Below are 17133 nucleotides of genomic sequence, written 5' to 3'. Positions count from 1 at the left end.
TTATGGTCTTAGGGTATATCTATTTACCTATACATGCCTCAAGTATCTTTGTCTCTTTTCACTGGAAAAAAATTGAATAGGAATTATTTATTTCTAAACTACAGGAACAGGAATTTTCCTAACTTGAAACTGTGATTCATGTTTTATGTACATGAAACACTGTAGGATAAACTCAGAGATATTTGAAATGTTCGTGTCACCAACGATGATATCAAAGTTGAACATCCATTGTCAAATCTGTAATATAAAGAAAGCTTCTAAGGTCTATTTCAGCTTTGTAAAAATTCTAGCAATATTGGAATTCTTATGATAAGGTTTAGCTAGGGGTTCATCTTGTAGTATTACCTAAAGTTGTTGGGAATTAAGCTTATCCCCCTGTTTCATGATGATTTGTTTCTGTTAGTGTTGAATGAAAAAAAAAAATAGAAAAGAAAAGGAAAAAAAGGAAACAACAACAACAACAAAACCCCAAAACAAAACAAAAACATAAACAAAAAAAACTTTTGCTCCCTCCGTCTTGCAAAGTGGAAAGTTTTAAAATAAATAAATCAATGCCTAAGAAAAAGGACTCCAAATAATCTAGTCTTGGAAATTATCATTGGTTAATTTAAAATTGGAAAGAGCTGTGTTTGGTCACTTGTCCTTGTAGAGTCACAGCCAATGAAACATGAAAAAAAAGTTCTCTGGCTTCATACTAATGGTATTTCATTCATAAAAAGCAATTGTGCCCTGAGATTTAATTGAGTGGTTCCAGGGCCATGCCAGGAGAAAATCAGCTGGCTGGACTCCTGTATAAACACGATGACATGCTGAGGGTGGTGTTTACTTTTTTCTAATTAAAGAAAATTAGAAATACCATCGTGTTTCTGTACTGAGCTCTGACAGCAGCATGCCCTGGGAATTGCTCCTGATACTTGTAGGGGAAGGTTTTCCTACATTCAGCATTCATTTGTTCCCTTATATTTTAAATTTATTCCAGGCTGTCAGTGGTTCAGACTGCTCCGAGGCCTTGGTTTTTCAGGATTATTTCAAAACAAGGCTGGAGGACCGAGTGGAATTCAGACCAACCACTTCTGATGACATTTGGTGTTTTCAGCCTGGTGCTCATTCCTTTTGGGTGGACACCCCGTGTTCTTCCCATTTCCCAGCTCTATTGGTTTTCATAATAATGAGGCAACCCTACAATTGACTACCCAGGGTTTCAGCATATGACTTCCTGCAGGGACCCACACTAATAAAAAACAACTAAGAAGTCAGTGAACACATATAAACTGCACAGTAAATGCGGGTATTTTTCATGTACCATGAAAGGCTTTAATTGAGTTTTAGTTTGACAGAGAGCTGTAAAACCTAGAAGGACTTTGTTTTTCATTAATGATCGCTTGTCTTTTAAAACCTGCATCCAGGAAGCAGGTATGCATGAGTTTTGATTTTTTAAAAAGTAACGACCACTGTACATTTATGTCACAGTTATATAAAGTTTTTAAAAATTCAATGCTGTTTCATCAAAATTCCATTTGAATAATAACACAGTTAAGAAAAATATTTAAGATGCAGCAATCCAATAATATGTTCATTTCTGAAATCATTGTCACATTTTCTTATTTTGACCTTTTTTGAACTTATGACTTCAAGGGTAAATATTTAAGTGCCAGACAACTTGTTTCAAGAAGGTTACCGTCAGGGGGTCTCTACTCCAATACTGCCAAAAAGACATTCTGATAAAGGCAAAGACTGAAATCAAGTCTACCAAGGTTTAGAGAAGCATTTCCTTTTTTTCCCCCCCTGTAAACTAACATTGAGGCCTGGATTTTGGTGAGTGCAGTTTGGAAGATAATATCAATTTTACAAAAGGGATGAAGGATACATGTAATGAATGCAAAGTTTAGAGGCAGAATGTGAAAAGAACATGACCTACTCTGGTGTCTTTTAAGTTAAATGAAAAGAACAAGTCTGTGCTTTACTGAAACAGCTACATTGTTTTGGAAGCGCTGGTATATTACAGAAACGGAAGTCAAATGTTTCTCTGACGTGTGTTTATCAATACCTCCAAAAATTTAATGCACAAATCATATATTCAAACCAAAAATGGAATGTCAACTCTAGGCTAGTAGGAATTAAGGGCCTCCCGCCCCCCCCCGCCTTTTTCTGAGTGACAACTTTTTTCTTTAATCTCAGTGCATACACCGGAGAAGGCAGGTAAGAATAATTACAGTAGGAAAAGTTTCGCCCAGGTTTGTCAGTGTTGTAACCTTTAGTATTCCTTCTGACTCTAATGACAAGAAAGCAAGCCTGAACGGATATTTTTTTCAAACTTCAGTTTCTTCATTGTGCTTTACTTTCTCTGGTGTCCAAAGATAATCAAGAATGAGCTGTAAATAAAATTCAGTCACAAGGAAAAATATCCCACTCTTCTTCCACATCCCTGGACCACCTGTTCATGCAGTCATGGAATTTCCCCTTTGCCTAAAATGAGCTTTATGTAGTCAAACATCTTGTAAAATAGGAGCAGGGGGGTTGTGAAATAACAAGAGAGAGTATTTAAAGGGTCTGATTTAAAGAAATGAGCCCAGCAGAGTTTGGCCAACTGGGGGCAGTTAAGCCTCCCCTGACACCAGCCATTAGTAATATTTTCCATGCACTAAGTAAAACAATGGAAACTTCATCACATCTGGTTGAGCCTCCATTACCTATGCAGCTTGTAATGGTTTTTGAAATCTTGATATGAAACAGCACCGTGGCACTCAGCGATAGATTGTTAGGGGGAAAAAAAGGCACACTTGTTCCAAAACAATGAGGAGCTGCTTATTACCATTTCTCTTAGATGCTTTCCTCTGGTTCATATTGCTAGACTATTTCATCTTGATCCAAACAGAGTTTGGGGTTATTTTCATAACCTGTTCCTTTCTCTATCTTTAGAGCAATCAGCAGCTAGACTCTAGAAAAGCCATCTTATATATCTTGTGAGGACCACTTTGTTTCATGGAAAGTTTTGATTAGTTGGGGGAGTTCTTAGTAAGTGGAGAAAAGAGTTTTGGCAGATTGATAATGCCAAGAAATAGCTGTTGTCTTAGACTGCCGAGTTTTCCGCTTGCATTTGCTTTAATTACTTCAGAGATATAGAAAGATGATGTTGGATGTGGCCACATTGTCCTTAAACCACAGACTTGATTATTTTTTTAAAAAAATAAGGAAGAAAAGGGGTAGTAAAATGAATTAAAACAGAACAGTAATGTTTATACTGAATGATGTTATAAAATCTCAAAGCATTGACAATTGTTTTCTTTGAATAGAGTCAATCAATAAGTTTCTTATAGTTTATAGGTGCCATGGCTCAAATCATAGTTTAAGTCTATCTGTTCATCTTTCTGTGCACAGCCACCCATGCTTATTGAATGTTTACTATGTAAGCTTTTTTAAACTCTGAATACAATTATTCTCATTGGTTGTAGTATTAATCAAAGCAATTGTCAACTTGATTTGCTTGAAAGACACCTATGTGATTACTAATGCATACTTGGTCATCAGGACTTACACATCTAGGTCCATAGGTCCAAGACCCTGGACCTATGTCTTATGCCTGGCCTATTCCTCTGTTCTCCTCTTCTGCTCTCTGCTTCCTGGACATTGTGAAGTAAACAGTTTTCTCTCATTATGTCCTTCCATCATGACATACTTCCTTGAGACAGAATCAGAACAAACTCCTCCTTTTTTATGTTGAAAGTGTCATGAATTTTGCCCCATCAATACAGCATATCACATTGCCTATACGAAGAATAAATGACTTGGTCTCGAAATACCATTGTTAGTCCTAACTGGCAATACTAACTACTAATAGCCAGCATAAAGTTTTATTGAGGGCATAATTTGTACTAGACTCTGTTTAAATAATTTTCCATGGATTAACTTATTGTAAAGCAGTTATTTGTGCACTCTCAGCTCCATTTTGTGGATGAAAAAACTGAAGTATAGTTCTGTTAATCATCTTGCCCTAGATTTTATGCTAGTAATTGGCAAAGCCAAGACTTTAAGCCAGAGCTATTTCTCTGGATATTATATTTTGCCACTAAAATAGTTGTGATTTGCTAGATTAATCACTTTGCACTTAGTGTATACTTTTATAGAATGAGCACAATAATACCTACTTCAAAAGAATAGGCCTGGACTTGAGATTGGAATACTTACGAATACACTTTGCAATGTGAATGAGGCAGTTTACTATTTCTGGGACATTTATGTTATCATCAAATGCCAGAGGGATTGGAGAGTAAGACAGAAATAACTAAGATTTCCTTTTTATCATAGTTCAAATTCTTAAGAGTGTTAAGGACAAATAATGCTTTTCAGTAAAACTGAGGACTCTTTGTGGAACAAACTTTTGAAGCAAAGCAATGTATAGTAAGATGTTTCTGTTTGTAAAAAATGCCTTCCATTTTTTATAATCTAGGCCATTAATTTTCCACTGCCTTCCTACAAAGATTTCTCTGATGAACTTATATGCATGCGCACTTACACACATATACACACACACTCTTGTGACAGGGTTACAATGGTGCTGATCACTCTTTGGTGACAGTAGCTGATGTCCCAGGTAATCTCAGAAAGGAAGCACAAGGTCTCCAGCAGTTAAGCCAATTTGCAATGTCACATTGTGCAGGAGGAAATTCTTCTTTCTCTTTGTTTTTCTTTTAGAAAATGAAACAGAAGTATGTTAATAAAACAATGTGTCTGGCCAAAATGAAACAATCTTAAGTTTGATGTATTTGAGGAAAGTGAAAAGATGATATTGAAGGGCACTGCTAATACTTACAATGATGAATGCCATTCAGATTTGACTAGGAAATTATTTAGAGGATACAACTCCACACTGGGGTTGTATCCTCTAAATAATTTCCTAGTCAAATCTGAATTTTAATCCTGCCCCAAATGGTACACAAATAGTATTCCATGGAGCTAAGGTAGGTCTCATAATCCACATTAAGTATTAAATGAGCCCAAAGATCAATAATTACTATGCAAATGCAGCAGGCTAATATCAGAGTCCTTTGCTGTTATGGAGTTTTGGAGACATCACCACATAATGTGCAGATATTCTGCCTTACCCACCCCTTTCCCTTAATTTAGTAAGGAAGAATAGTTTCCTTGTCTGTTTGTGCCATAGTCCATCAGATTCTGTGGCTGTTGTAACACGTGCTGATGTATCTTTTTACCAGTCCTTACACACTCTTCCTGGATAGGAGATGCTTTTGGTCATCAGGACTTACACATCATATACTGAATTGGCTGCGCACATGTGTATATAAGTTGTATAGAATGTTTACTGTTGAATAAGCACATATCTTCACTCATTGCTGCTGACTAATCAAAAATGTGAACAACAACTTTTATCTGAATTTGATTTTTAACCAAGATCACAAATTGCCCAAAACATCTGTGTGTGTGTGTGTGTGTGTGTGTGTGTGTGTGTGTGCATGCGTGCACACACACAAACAAATATAGCAATCATGATTTGTGAGTAGGGGCCTAAAAGGAAAGTGGAATTGTTCATTTATTTCCTAGGTGAGCACACTTCATTCTGGTTGCCTCTCAAGGCTTATTTTGTTTTTTCAGGAACTTGTTTTTAACATTCAGTGCTACTTTCTTCCTTTGACATTGGTTAATAACGTACTCCCAGTAAATATATGTAACATCAGTTTTCTCTGCTTCTATGAATATATTCTACACAAAGGCTTATTGAGGATTCAAGTGGTATTTTCTAGAACTTGGAGGACATAGTGGAACATAAAGAGGAGTGTGAGACTAGAAATCAAGGGCTCATGCTGAATTTTGCATAGCTATGCAGAATATTAAATCCATGTATTTGTAAGTTCCGCAGCTATTACAATCCTCAGTAAAATCAGGATGTGGGAAAATATGCCCAAATATCTTTGTAGTTTTGCCAATGTGTGAGTCTGAGTTCTAAAGCAGTCTATTGAATATGAGAGATTTTTTTCTCCATAAACTCTGCTGTGTCATTTGTGGTGAGGGCAGGATGAAATTTACAGGAAAAATACCTGCCCACACATAACAAATAGATAGGAGACAAGTTAATTCAGCATGAAGAGAGAAGCAGGCACCTGGAGTGTAGTTTGGTTTTGTAATATGTGTAACTCAGCCACTTCATAGTCTTACTTAATCATTAATTTGATAGTTATATTTCTTGTGCTTCTCGGAAATTTGTTGGTAGACTCAGTGAAAGGATTTTGCCATGGGTGGAACGCTGCAGTGGTGGGAGGCTGGGAGGGGAACCAAGAGGCTCTATCTTGAGGTCATCTTCCCCGCCCCTAGGCAATTTACCTGTGGTACGAAATGAATTCCAGTGGACTACTTGTGCATCAATAATGCCCCTTAGGCACCACCTCAGACCAAAGCTATATGTTTGACCCCCCCCCATACCACGGGTCCAGCAGAGAGAAAAGCCAGACCTCAGTGGTCATGGGGTTCTCTCTCTGTGTCCTTAAAATAAAGGCCACTTTTATTTCATATTTCTATGTTTTTAGACATGCTGAAAATTCTATCATTCAAAGCACTTGAAAAAGTAAGTTCTACTACTTTACAGATAGCTCTTTATTAATCATAGGTTGAATTAATAACTAGAAAGTAAGAAATTAAATGTTTAATTAACATGATAATAATATAACTGCATTTTACATTTAGTGATTTGGTTGGGTTTCCCATTCATAAGACTCGGTATCTGACAAGAGCAATTTTGAGGAGAGGTTTACATGGATATGGTTCAAAGAATCCAGTCCACATTTGGTTGACCCAAAGACAGGAGCATCATGGTGAGGGAATATGGAAAGGTAAAGACATGTAGCTCATGGGGTCCAGAAAGCAGAGGTGTGTTCACTTCAGCAGCAAATATACAGAAAGCAGAGTAGATTAGCAGCACTAGTGAGGAAGGGGTAAGGAACCAGACATAGTATCCAAGATTGTGACTCACCAAGACATAACAAAAGTATACTTCATCAATCCCCCTGAGGGAAGGACCTCAAAACCTATCAAGTCCATACTCCATTTTAACCATCACAACAAGTAACATGTTTTTGTTACTTGTTGTGAATATTCGAATGATATCACACATAATACTTGAATACCTGAGTTGTATTATGATGCAAGAGAGAAGTGTAAAGTGGACAAATGTGGAAATAAGAGACAAAGAATATTTACAAATAAGTATCACAAACACCAAGAATACTTCTTTCAGAGAAGACAGATATTGTGACATATGAGGGTATAGAATATGTTCTGTATGACTGAGGAAATGGAATACATGAAGGGTCAATGGTACACACAATGGTGTACAATTCCATTTGTGCGGTTAAATGGTTCAAGGAAGTGACCAGTGGATGACAGTGTTAAAGTCATGTTGGGACTGGACTCCAGTGATGGGAATGGTAGGCTTTATCCTATAAGTAGTATTGTAAACCTAAACAGTGAGTTCAGTCATCCAAGTATTATAATCCTCTTTCTAGTTTTCTTCACAATCCAAAAAGTTACATTTGTAATCCCACTGAGACGTTATTGGAATCCTAACAAGTTAATTCCAATCTATCACCTCCAATGCAACCTATGGTGAGAGTAAAGACAAAGACATATTCCAAGTTAAAGGCAGCCAAGGGGTTCTAAATCCAATCCTCATGAGGATCTGCAGACAAAGACCTTAATCCTTGGCCTCTCCCAGCATTTATTATCTTGTGAAGAAGAGGGGTGGCTCAGGGATGAGTAAGTAACTTAAGCTGGCTGGCCAGGTGCAAGATCTCTGTAAATTGCAGAGATAAAAACATGTGGAATGATCAATTTACATAACCCAATTAAGATAGCAGTTGAATTGATTTGGGGGGCTATCAGCTTCAGTTCCTGATATGCAAACTCTCGGGCCCTGGGGAGTCATAGCCTCTGTCTTGAGGTCCTACCCAATTGACATTCTTGGAGCTATTTGCTCTAACATCTGGCATGCTCCACAATCCTGTATTGTGGAGAACACTATTCAAGGAAACAAGACTGTCCGTTTGCTATAGATACTGCATGTTAGCACCTCAGCTAGGCTTATTTGCAATGCTTAGAGCCAATTGAAGAGAGAAGAAAATACCCTAGCCAGCCTTTTACATATCAGTGTAAGGAAATGAGTCTCCAAATAATCAAAGCGGCAGTAATTGTTTTGCATTCAGAGGGAGTCACTGGAGTCGTCTCCCACAGGTAGTGCAGCGCTGTCCATGTTCTTGGCTGCAGGAGAGTGAAACAGGAGAATACAGAGTGCAGCCTAATCGGGATGAGGAAGTATTTAATTCAAGTAAGTTTTATCATCTTCAAAGTCATGGAAAGGATGAGAGTTATGTAAATGCATTTTGAAATTAAATATGCATACAGTGTGTTCTTTTAGGCCATCAAAACTTATCACAAATTTCCACATACCTATTTCTTCTTTGATCTGTCATCCATAAAATGTAATTACATTTAATAATTAAGATGACTATAGGAAAAAGTAAATGATAAAACCACAAGTTGGAATTAGATTCAAAGAGAATGGTACTTCATTGAAGCTGACTCCTGACTGGAAACCCCGCTCAGATCCAGTGTGGCTCAAGGCACATGGGAGGAAAGCTAAATACCTAAGACCTGGAATAAAAAGTTGCATAGTATGAACAATTATTTCTACTTTTTGTTTAACTCTTTTCCGTTGCCTCTTTTGTAATTATGTGTTGTCTTTCTTAAAGCAGAATTACTTTGCTTCTGCCTTTAAAGTTCTAGAAAATCAGCAGAAAACAAATCTACTAGGCCAGAAGCCCATTTACAACAAGCCAAAACATAAAATTCTGCCTTTGAATCATTCTTAAGATATCATAATTCCAATTATTAAAGGGGTCCTCGAGCAATTAAAGAGGTCCTATTAATATCAAAAAGTGATCTTTTGTCTCTTCTGAGGTCAGATTTAAAAAGATTCCATTTCTGAGCCAGAGCCATTCAACAAAGCCAGACACAGAAGGGTTCCTTCTATCTAACTTGATTTGAATCCCAAAGTAAAGATTATACTTTGAATCCTAAGTATAAACCTCCTTCACTATTGCAAAGTGACTCCAGTATTAAATGGGTATGTTTAGAAATAGATTGACAGCAGTAGTGTGGGTTTTGAGCATTCAAAATATTTGTCCCTAAGTAAACCACCAATGAATTATCCATTAGAGCCAAATTTCTAATGACTTAACAAATGAACTTGATATTTCATGAATAATGTTGTATTAGTTACCTGATTCATAACGAATTAGTATAGTATTTAGATGTTTAACACAATAAATACTTCTTATCTCTTAGTTTCTGAATATGCATCAAAAATCTGGGTCTGGCTAGTGAGAGGCTTCTTTGGATGTGCTTCAGAAACTTTGACTTGGGCAGTCCAGTTCATCGTCTTAAAATGCACACATAGTCACCATTTAATAGCTTAAAAATGAACTTTGAACTTTTGTTAACTATCAGACATAACAATGACCACATGGACGTCTCCTGTTCCTGTGCAGTATTTATAGGGAAAATCAGATCCTTTGAACTCATGAAAAACCCAAACCCATCATCCAAGCATCTTTCATTCCTAGAGATTACCAGCGTTTTCATTACAGGTTAAATTCTTTGTAACTTTTTCATGTGGAAACTATCCTGTTACCTCCTGCTCCTTCTCCTCCTGCTGAGTGCAAATGGAGTGTAGACTCTCCTTCCTACAGCTGCTTTGGATTTTGTTACATTTTCCAGGTTTGAAAAAAAAAGTGCTGACAGAATGTGGCTTCATCTACAACTCTCAACTGATTTTAAGAGTATAAACAGAAATATGTTTCCTGATTGTGCATACAAGTGAAATAAAAATATGCCTACATCCAAAGATCCACTAGCCTCTTTATTTTTAGAACTGGACACTAAAGAAAAACAAAATTATGCTTGGAGAAAGGTCATCATAAGAAAAGACAGTAAATATTGTCAGATAAAAAGAAAAATACTGAATACATTTTTGATTCATACTATTTTCAACAGAAGATACTTGTTTCTTAAATGGAAAAATCTTTCTGTTTGTATCTGGGCAGAAATTTAGAATCATATAGATAAAATGGAAAAGCTTACTAAATGATAAACTTATGTTACATTGCTCCCAAATGGTCCTTCTTATTTTATCTTACATAATGGAGCAAAATCCTCTTAAATTAATGTATTTGAAAGCAAAACGCTCCCATCACATTTTCATTGTTACAAAATGGAGCAAAGAAAAACATAAATTTGAGTCACCAAGAAGTAAACAGATTGAAATTTTCAAGATGTACTTCATCGGGCTGGGGATTTAGCTCAGCGGCATAAGCGCCTGCCTTGCAAGCAGGCAGTCGTAGTTCGATCCCCGGTACCGATAAAAAAAAAAAAGACAAAAAAAAAAAAAAAAATTGAAAAAAAAAAAAAGATGTACTTCATCTACGCTTGTAGACTGAATACCTATAGGATTTCAGAGGAAGAGACTGGTGAACTTGTGAACTCAGGACCAGTTTGGGATCTACTCACTGAAAAAAAGCAAGTGGGACAGAATGGTAAGATTGAAGAAATTGATCCTGGTAATGGTAGAAGGGAAGCCCATGGTCTAGGCTTCAAGATATAAGGAAACTAAGGTATTATCCAGAAAGGCATACCAGAAAATCTATTCTGGATAACAGAACACGGTTTGTGGGGATATTAAGGTGTGTCATAATCTAGAGTGAGAAATCTGATCTGTGTTAAGGCTTTAACACACTTATGGTAATTGATAAATAATCAGACTCCAATTATAAGATCTGTGATTGGCAAGACATCTTCTTCAGAGACAACTGGATGTGTTGTTGATTTGCTCAGAACACAAGGTAAAAGCTTAGTGGCATGACCTGAAATTGGAATTTTGTGAGGTGGAGAGAGAGAAAAAAACTTCCAGCAAGACCCAGATCACTCCTTTGGAATTTTGGATAGCTGTTTGCTTAATAAAAGACCCAAAGGAGGGTCTGTGGAGTGGGGTCACAACGCAGGATCTATATTAGTAACCGAGCCACTAAATTCTGGGTGTGGGAATGCTGACCTGTGTTTGATACAGTTATTCACCTTCCCAAAGACGTGAATTTTCTGACAAGTTGGAAAAGCAGTTGCAGAGGATGAGCAAATATGTCAGCCCATTTGTATCCATCCTGATCTTAGAGGGGCAAAACAAAGGAAACAAAAGAGGGTGTTGACATGGGCTCACTTCAGTCCCTCTTCTTCTCTAAAAGCTTGCTTCCAGTCATGTCTGTCACTGGTCCAGGGCAATTAGCTAGGGACATACTTACAGGTTTTTGTTGTTTCATTTAATGTGGTTTTTTACGAGCAAGGGAGAAAGCATTGATCGTCATAGCTCTATCATCAAGAAGACGCCCTTATTAGATCCCATTCCGGTAAATAGGAGTAGTATCTAATTTCCTTTGGAAGCAAGGCAGTAGAGGGGAAAGGATATACCACCATGAAAGGCAATCTTGCCTGGAACCAATGTGTTTTAGTATTGAACTTTGGGTCACACTGAGTTTTTCCCAGCAATGATATCCGAATACATAATTATTCTGCTCTTCATGTGGTATTGGTAGTGCAAAGAGCAAGTGTGTGCTTTGTATTTATTTTCCACATTTCTCCTTTATTGTTCCCCAAGTGGAATGACATGGCAAGTTTCATTCCACCACGTTGAAAGATAGCTACTCTTGGCTTCTGGAAATATTTCTATTCTTTTTATTTTACTGTTTTCTAATCCTCTGTTCTTTTTTTGTTTTTGTTTTTGTTTTTGTCAACTTGATTCTCTCTTGTGCCATCTTCTTTGACTTGCTCCCCTTTCAGCAAGGGTCTAGGGTCAAGCATCTCACGAGTAATATATAGGTGACCGTTGGTTTGAATGGATGATGGATATGGTATGAGCAAAATCTAGGGGCCCTCTCTGTTTGGCCAGAGACAAAAATTTAATCATGGGATTGTGGTAATTTTATGGGGCTCCAAAGGATGAAAATAACCAGGCGGATTCAAGGAAGCATCTAATTTACCAAGTGCATAGTTGTTTTTTTTTGTTTGTTTGTTTGTTTGTTTGTTTTTTTTTTTTTTTGCCAAGTGCATAGAAACTTCATGTATTTCAATCTTCGATGCATACTATGCATCAGTGCATACTGGATAATTACCAGGGCAGATATTTGATTTCATAATTTTGCTACATAAATACATTTTAAATTATGAAGTAGCTCTGTTGGTTACTGATACAGTTTCCTTAGCTCATACATCAGTCAACTCTACAGTTCTATTTATGAAGCAGCTACTTTGTGTCAGACACTTTTCAAGATACTACTGAATAATGGTGAATAAAATTTTTAAAAATCTTTGTATCCTGGAAGAGAATGTAGATGACAAATAAGAAAGTGGAAAGAATGATTGAGATGGATGACTGGATTGGGTGTTAGGGAAATGACATTTGAGTAGAGACCTGAATGAATCATGGGGTTAAGGTTTAGATGATCTGGGAAACATGTCCCAGGCAGAGGGATATCATTTGAGAAGTCCTGAAAGTAGGAAGGAGTATGGCATGACAAACAAACTGAGTGTCACTTGGACCTGGAAATGGAGGGAAAATGTTACAGAAAAGGAGAGCGAGAGTTGTGATGTTAATCTAAGTATGACAGAAATTCACTGGACACTTACAATGAGCATTATGTTTTAGAATGTCACTGAGTGGGGGTGGCTGATGCACAACTGTCATCTGTGTACTTGGGATGCTGAGGCAGGAGGGTTGAAAATTTGAGGCCATTTGGGTAGTTTAATGAAGCCCTGTTTCAAATTTGAAAATAAAAATTCTAGGAGTGTAGTTCAGTGCTCCCTGGATTCAATCCTTCATACCGAAGAAAAAAAATCACTCTAACTGTGGTGTTGAGAAGGTATTTGGGGAGATATGAGCAAAAGCATGGAGGTCAGTTAGGAATTTTGTTTGTTTGTTTAAAGGTTTTGATTTTTGTGATCAGGTAAGAGATTATTAGATGACATTATGGGAGACTAGAAAGTTCCAGTGGCTGGCTCCAATTACACTGTTCAAATTTGGCCCCAAAGTTTCAGAGGACTCAGTGCTTTGGTCAGTGTTGGCAATGTGTTGCTTTAGGAAAGATGGCGCACTTTTTCAGAAAGCTTATCAATTACTGTCTTAGTCTGCTCTGCACTGCTACAATACAAAGTCTGTGACTAGGTAATTTATAAAGAACAGAAGTTTACTTCCCACTGTTCAGGACACTGGGCTATCTGAGATCAAGACATGAAGCATGGAAAGCATTTCTTGCTGTGTTCTCCCAGAGTATAAAGCCAAAGGGCTGAAACAGACATGCAGTGTTTCACATGGCAGAAAATGAGAGGGAACCAACTCCCGAGGGACCTTGTTATACTTACACAAGTCTTCGAGACTGGAACACCTTCCAACAGGCAGCTCTGTGGACTCGGTAAAGCTGGGGAATTCAAAGTCTAACATGAATTTGGGAAACAATTTTGGGCCATAGGACTTACTCATACATCACCTGTTCTGTCCCTATCACTTGTAATCTTTGATCCAGAGAGATTCCAGCATTGAATGATTGACAAGTTTCAAAGTGTATATAAATATCCTGGTTCTTAAAGAGGCAAATATATTTTTCTTATTCTTTGGGCTCACAAGTTGTAACTTCATAAATTTTTTTTAAGATTATATATCATTGATGGATAGATTTTACAGCAAAGTACAGATGGAACTACCCAAGGAAGCAGAGAATAGTAATGAAGCCAGTCTTCCAAGGGCAAAGGCCTATCTATCAGTAAAATGGAGCTTCTGCTTAATGAGAATAGCAATCAGGCTTTGACTCCTGTTTCCTGCGGAGATTCATCTTTTCACAGCCTGAGGTCCCGCCTTTATCACAATGAGATGTCCAGTAATTTTTATCTCTCTCCTATTGCTGTGTCTTTTCGCTCCTAGACCTCCAGCAATGCATAGCACTTTACAGACACCACATATCAGAAATCACACAGTGGCTGCTCATAGGCCACATATTCCCTCAGGCTTTTTGCCAGCAGAGTGTCTTTGAAATTTGGAGTGATTGCTGTAATAGTTTTCCACTGCCATGTGGCAAATGATTATGCACTCAGAAGCTGAAAACAATGCTCATCTATTGTCTGACTATCCCCATGGCTCAGGAGTCCAGGCAAGGCTTAGCAGACAGGGTCAGCTCAGAGTCCTCTCAAGTCACAACCAAGGGACTGGCCAGGCTCTGTTCCTATCTGGAGGCTTGGAGGAGAAGTAGCCATTTCCACATTCATTGAGGTTGTTGGCAAAAGGTCTCTTCTTGCAGCTGTCAGCTGTATTCTGGCAGGAGACTGGAGGCTCCTCTGCAGCCCTAGAGTCTCCAGTCCCTCCCCATGAGCTTCTCATACAGAACTGCTTACTTTATTTCACTTCATGGAGATTTCAGCTTCTTTGAAGGGCTTTTACCTGACTAAATCAGCCCTATCACCATCCTCTACTTCTTGATGAACTCATATTCAACCAACTTGCAAGTCTTCACTCCGGTCATATTGTATTGGCTAGAAGCAACTCATAAATTCTGCCCAAAATCAAGAAAAGTCATTAGGAGGCTTTTGCTGAGGTTGCCTGATATAACTGACCACAGGTACAAATAAATAGAGTGTATGTTGGAATCTATTCTTCCAGTTTCTTTTGGGAAAAAAAGAGCAATCAGCAAAAATAGTGTCTTCACTGACCTCCTGGTCAGAGGTACCCCCTGAGAATACCTTACCCTACTCATTACCTATTCCAGAGTCTTCATTGTTTGTGTTGCCTACCTCATCCTTGTGGCCATGCACAGTTACAAATGCTGTAGGAATGTGTGTTGCAATTATTTTGTCACAGCCACTTTGCTTATGTATTTGTTATTTCTGCCTACTTCCAAAAGGTGAAATAACATTCGAGTGGGAAGGATTATGAAAGATCACTTGGCGTATCACTTACAGAGAAAACAGAAGCTGGAAGAAATAACTTGAGCAGGTGAGTAGAACTCCAAACTCTGGTTCTTCTACTCATGCCCTACAGCATTTTTAAGAATAAAAGAAGAGTTTCCCAATCTGTGTCCTAGAGGAAAATCTGGAACTACTTTTTTTTGAAAAATAGCTACCTTAACTATAACTAGGAAAACATCATTTTTCTCTATTAAAAACCACCATGAAAATTATGCATTGTGAGGCCTGTGGAGAGTTTCCATGTGTTTCCGGGGGCTCTGTCATATTCTCTGTTTTTTAAATAATTGCTTTTCTTAGCACATGTTTTTAGTATATAAATTATATCCATATTATAATTTCATGAGGAGATTAATTAAAGGGTAGATGTCTGAAAAGACTCATCAGGAGGACAGAAATGCCAGAAAACAAAACAAAAACAAGTTGAGAAACACTGCTTTAGGAGAACTAGAGTAGACTAGAAAAAGGAAAATGCAGGCCTCTTGTTAAATTATTATTAAATTTCAAGACAGCAGAGCAGGAATTCATGCACAGGGCCTGTGGTGGGTTGTACTGTAAATGTTCTTACAAAGCTCACGTATTGAAGGCTTCATCCTAGCTGATGGTGCTGTTACAGGGCGGTGGAAAGTTTAGGAGGCAAGCTTCTTTGAAGGGAGTTAGTTCCTTGGTCTGTGCCCTTGAAGAGGAGGTTGGGACCCCAGTCTCTTCTCTGTTTGCTTTCTGGAAATCCTGGGGCAAGCAGCTGGTTTCTACCACATACTTCTTGCCATAATATTCTCCACCGAACAGTGTGGAGCCAACTGAATATGAACTGCAAACTCGGAAACCAAGAGCCAAAATAGATCTTTCCTTCATTTAATATGACTAAAAGAGGGATCTTTGGAGTTCAGGCCCCTTGTACACTGATGGAGGCTGCCCTTAAGAACAGCACTTGTGCAGCCTTTTATGACTGTCTTGACAGCAGTCATGGTGTAAGCCGGATGCAATCTGTCTTACTTCCTGAATCAGCACCACACAATTACAACTATTGCCCTTGGAAGGGTGCAAGATAGAACAAGCATTTGCTGAAATTAACTTACTCTTCCTGAGTAACAAACAAAATTACAAATACCCCAGTAAAAAGTATAGGGATAGCAAAACTGAGGTTTTCACTCACTTTGAACCCTCCATAGTTTTGTCCTTTTATCTATTGATTTGGGCTCTGTTTTAGTCTCCCTCAAAACACACAAGTGGTTTAGAAATTTCATTTCGGATCACAGACTGTGAAGGTAGGTGGAAAGAAAAAGCATCATACCTTGAGGAAGATAAAGACCTCAGCTTTTTTTGCATTTGCTCCATTCAGTGGCTGGTGCTGCCTGACTCTGGAGATTTGTAAGAGAACATGGTTTAAGTTTACTACGAAGCTTACGCAGAGGCCTGCTCGGCACTACCATATTGTGCTGCCTGCTAACTCTGTCTGTCTGCCACTCGGATGCCAGGTTCTAAAAATAGTGCAGTGGGAACAGTCCAGCAGCCTCTCCCTCACGGCCTACAAATCAGAGCCCTGATTAGGTCAAAGGATGGGAAAGGCAGCTAAATTGCTGTTCAAAGCCTCGCTGGTGCCAAGAGCAGAAACCTTCCTGTTCTCTCAGAAGTTGGGATGGAGCCACAAGACAAGCTTCAGTCAGGAGACTTCAGACTACCTGTCTGAGTCTGTGAACTTGCTCGGGAGTAGGGTTTCCCACTGGAGATACCTGACTACCTGAACCTCCAGAAGTCCAACTATACCTGCAAGACATCTGGCCAAAACAAAGCTTGACCTTGCAGGGGAAGCCGCATTTCCCAGAAAAATCTTTTTCAGTAGTTGTGTCTTATACAAAATGCAGCTGGCTGAAGCTTTTTTTTCCTATTTCCTTGATTCCAACTGGGGCACTTGAAAGCAGAACTTGTATCATGATGTCAATTTACAACTCATATTAAAAGAATATGAAATATTCCTTGTTCTCGAATTGAAGGCTTTTGGCTGCAGGTAGGCAGGCACTGGTGGGGGATCATAGAGTCAAATGAGGAGGAATAGGGTTTGGAATAGATCAG

At 38.2% G+C, this 17133-nt stretch overlaps 1 long non-coding RNA gene across 1 annotated transcript; it reads right to left on the bottom strand.

Moving 5' to 3' along the window:
• Positions 1–1200: 1200 nt before the first annotated feature.
• LOC106025419 (uncharacterized) lies at positions 1201–16505 on the bottom strand. Its single transcript, XR_001198993.2, has 3 exons — positions 16355–16505; positions 13471–13526; positions 1201–4685 (listed from the first exon to the last, which is right to left on the bottom strand). It is a non-coding gene; the product is annotated as an uncharacterized LOC106025419 (long non-coding RNA).
• Between the last annotated feature and the right edge of the window lie 628 nt (positions 16506–17133).

The sequence above is a fragment of the Cavia porcellus genome, unplaced genomic scaffold, assembly GCF_034190915.1.
Source record: "Cavia porcellus strain 051 isolate PalLab524CR breed Dunkin Hartley unplaced genomic scaffold, mCavPor4.1 scaffold_12, whole genome shotgun sequence".
In the NCBI taxonomy this organism is placed as follows: domain Eukaryota; kingdom Metazoa; phylum Chordata; class Mammalia; order Rodentia; family Caviidae; genus Cavia; species Cavia porcellus.
This window is presented reverse-complemented; position numbering and strand designations above follow the sequence as displayed.